Genomic DNA, 4,181 nt, shown 5'->3' on the forward strand with positions numbered 1-4,181 from the left:
AGAATCATACAGTTGAAGAGATTTGCTATACTGAAAGCAAGGACACAACTTTGAAGGACAGATAATTACAATTCCAAATACTTGGGCTTGGGCTCATACCTGTTTGTTCCCAATTGCTCTGAATGTTAAAAACAGAAGTGGAACGAAGCCATTGATATTTTACACAATGAACTATTAAAGGCAAAGCTAGATATTAAAATAAAAGGGATAAATTGTAATTCATGACACTATCAAAATAATGATGAGGATTAAGTATAACCCGAATTCAGTTGGATGTGTTGTGGTGATTGGATACTTTAAACACAAAATCTGTTACAGGGTGTGAGTGAGTTCACACCAGACATGTCTAAGGTTTATTAAGGAGTATTTTTTTTTCATTTTATATTTTATTATTAAGGAGTCTTTATTAACCAAGCTTGGTGATAATAGAGCACACTAAAAATAGCAAATCACAAGTCCATCTGGTAATCCAACCAATCATAATCCAACAAAACATAACCCCAAAGGGAACAACTGGTCATTACCCTTAAGTCCATCTGTTAAGCTGAAGACCTATGTTCTAGCTTCTCCAACAATAAAAGTTATCCTAAGGAATATGCAACGAATAACCTGGACACACTTACAGAGCTGCAGACATTCACCTTTTCCTGGTTCTTTGCCCAAATTCCACTACTGACAGGCTTCACCTCTCCTGAAAGTTGTGATAGCACACCAACCAGAAATAATATTGCTTTCTCCATTCTCCCATCTAAGCAGTACGCAGGGACAATGCTCAGTGGATTACCTTTCCTGGTCAGCCAAGAGTCGAGGTGCCAGAGCAACAGAAGTACCTGACCAGAAAGAGAGTGTGCCCCTGTTTCATGAGCCTTTTAAAGCGGCTTGTGAGAGAAGTGGTTTGCAATATGGTCCCCTCTCAGATGACAGGTGAATCACAGGTGGGCAGGGGGAGTGGCTGAGGATGGAGTTAACATTCCATTGCCAATAGAACCCACCTTCAGGGCAGAGGATAGGGGACACAGCCAAATTCCATTTGCTCATTGAAAATGGGTGCTGGCTAACACTGGCTGCACCCCATAACAAATCAATAACAGAGAATAAGATAAAACAGTCATATATTTCCTGGTTACTGTATTTGGTTTTAAAAAGAATATTGTTGATATGTATATTTAAAGATTTAGTTATTTGAAAGACACACACATACATGTACACTCAGAAAGGCAAAGACATAGAGAGAGGGAGAGAGAGATTTTCTACCTGCTCTTTCACCCCCAGATTTCCACAGGTGTCCCCCACTAAGCCAGATCCTGAAGCCAGGAACCAGGAATTCTCTTTGTCTCCCATGTGGGGAACAACAGGCTTTAACATTTGAACCATTTTCTGTTGCTTTCCCTGGCATGGTAGCAGGGAGCAGGATCAGAGACACAGCGCCTGGGACTCTAATCATCATTCTAATATAATCCACTGTCCCAAATAGGACTTAATCAACTAGAAATGTCACAATGCTATCTCTTCCTCTCCTTCCTGCCCCCGACTGCATTCGTAAAAATTTATTTTTCACATCTTTGAGAAAGACACCTGCATTGCAGAAGATACAAACCAAAAACAATTTGGAAAAGTTCTGGAAAATTTAATTTAAAGATGTTAATTTTCTGCAAAAAAATTTGAAATAAGTGCATTTTTTCATTTTTGTTCCATCTAATTATTTTTCATAAAGAATTCTCACATGCATGCAGGAGTGCATCTCAAATAAACAGAAAAATATTCACAAGTTGCAAATGCATTTTAAAATTTAGTATATTCAATTTTTTTTCATATTCAAATTTAGTTAAACATGATAGTTTATTTAACAAGGTTATTTCTGCATCAGGTTGTGACTGGAAAGCAATATATATGCATGATACGAAGAGATAAGTGTGTTCAACGAATTAAGTCTAAAATCTTCCTTCTGAATCCATCATGCAGATTTGAATGTATAGTGGTGGAGTAATGGAGACTACCATATCCAGATGTGAAGACACAATGCAATGTGCATCTCTGCTTTCAAACAAAAGATGGACTCCCAACGAAAGTGTTGGATATGTCTAGACAATGGGATGATGGACCGTCTCACATTGTACCAACAATGTCAGGGCACACTTAAATAGTAGACTGATGGAATTGTAACTTTTTACAAAGAGTTGTGACAGTATGGGAAAAAATTCATCAGGGGGGCGGAAACTGGGGGGAAGGGAATCCCAAACTATACAGAATGGTAATATAAATTTCGAAAAGAAAAATTTAAAAAAATAATAAAGTCTTCCTCCTACGGATTTCTCCCATCTTTCTGCTTAGCAGTAAAAGCATTTTTATGTTTATATAAACACATTCTTTGTAATTGCCTTATTAGAATACAAATAGCACTAGGCATTTAGTAAATTAGTCACAGGCCAGTGAGTGCACTTGTACAGTTGTGAAATCTATTGTCAGAGTTTGGAAACCTAAAAATTAGGTGAACTGCAATGTTTCCAACATGTTTCAACTACCTTTAGAGAGAATTTGGTTTCCTTCTTCCTTTGACTTGCAAACTGATAGGCTCTATTTATTTGACTAGCTGCCCAACTAGCATATCTAATGTTGTACTTTTTCATTTTTTCACTCTCTTTGGCATTAGAAACAATATGAAGCCAACATGTGAAGCCCAAACAAAACTCTCATATTTCTATTGTTCAGTGTTGATGCTTGTGCAAAATACTTTCTTGAAAGTTTCAGGTTTTCAAGTCCACCTTAGGCATATTTAATTTCAGCATACTGCTGACAGTGTAAGTGGTTGTGTGGATTCATCATCATAAGCTGCTCTAAACAAAAGGCTGCTTTTGCACAGTCATGTTCACTAATATAAAGTTCTGCTAATTCATGCCAGGTTTCTTGATCTCTGACAAATTGTTCCAGGTTACTCATTCAGTCCCTGAATGATCTTCACATTTTCCCTTGGGTTGTTCAAATGGCAGTCTTACACTTTCTTGCAGCAGTGTTAGTTGAGTCTTGCAAATTTTCACCATATAGCTGTACAGCATCATCATATCTTTCCATGGCTTTCCACGATAAAACAATGCCAACTCATCTTGCCATAGTCTAGGGCTGTTCATATATGGTTCAAATGGCATCTCCAAATTTAGAAGCATATTCATTAGCCAAGTCTTCTCCAAATTCCACAACTTGCTCACTATTTTGTGAGTTTTCTTCTCTCCATTTTCTCATTTTGTCTCACATTTTTCCCAAGTGACACTGTAAATCTGTGAGATCTTTGCCATCTTCCCCAAACCTCAGAAAGGCAGATTTACAGACAGAAAAATCTTCTGTCTGCTGGTTTACTGTCCAAATAGCTGATCTGATCTTAAACCAGGAGCCGGGAGCTTGTTCCAAGTCTCCCATGTGGGTGCAGGCTCCCAAGGTTTTGAGCCATTTTCCACTGCTTTCCCAGGACAAGCATGGAGCTGGACAGTAAGTGGAACAGCTGAGACTAGACTGGCACCCATATAGTATTCTGGTGTTTGAAGGGGGGAAGATTAACCAATTAAGCCATGTGCAGGAACATGTAAATGCTTTTTGAGGCCAGCATAGAGCTTCCTGTAGCAATGCCAGACTCCCACATGGGAGCTAATTTCTGTCCCTGCTGCTTTAGTTTCAATCCAGTTCATTCAGTTCCCTGGTAACAACCTGAGAGTCAGTTCAGGCTCCTGGCTCCTTCCTGGCTTGTGCCTGGCCCAACACTGGCCATTTTATTTCTCTGTGGAGTGAAACAGCAAATGGAAGATTTTGTCTCGTTCTCTCCTTTTCTCTGTGTAACTCTGACTTTCAAAATAATGAAATAACTCTGCGAAACACATTATAAACCCTTTTCACAAATGTCTGAAATGGAAGTCACAGATTAGTCTTTGGTGTTGTCTGCAATGAAAAGCAAATTGATTTACATACTTGGGCTTTCCCAGACAAGAATTCAAAGGGGGCTGACTGGGTTATGCCAGAAACTAAGCCTTAAACTGCAAGAGGAACATCACATAAAAATAGATTAGATCTCTTAGTGCAGCAGTTTGAAGTGTTTTTTGCCAAAAGTTTTTGCAGTTCTCAACATGCCAGAAAGAAAAAGCTTTATCAAAGTGAGAATTGGGCAGTGTCTTGCCAATTCAACCAGTACATCAATG

The 4,181-nt window shown here is 38.6% G+C and overlaps 1 pseudogene; it reads right to left on the reverse strand.

The window, feature by feature from the left end:
• Positions 1 to 2,484: 2,484 nt before the first annotated feature.
• On the reverse strand, positions 2,485 to 3,290 carry LOC121158464 (annotated as a pseudogene).
• Between the last annotated feature and the right edge of the window lie 891 nt (positions 3,291 to 4,181).

The sequence above is a fragment of the Ochotona curzoniae genome, unplaced genomic scaffold, assembly GCF_017591425.1.
Source record: "Ochotona curzoniae isolate NIBS_2020 unplaced genomic scaffold, NIBS_Ocur_1.0 contig_3819, whole genome shotgun sequence".
Lineage (NCBI taxonomy): Eukaryota > Metazoa > Chordata > Mammalia > Lagomorpha > Ochotonidae > Ochotona > Ochotona curzoniae.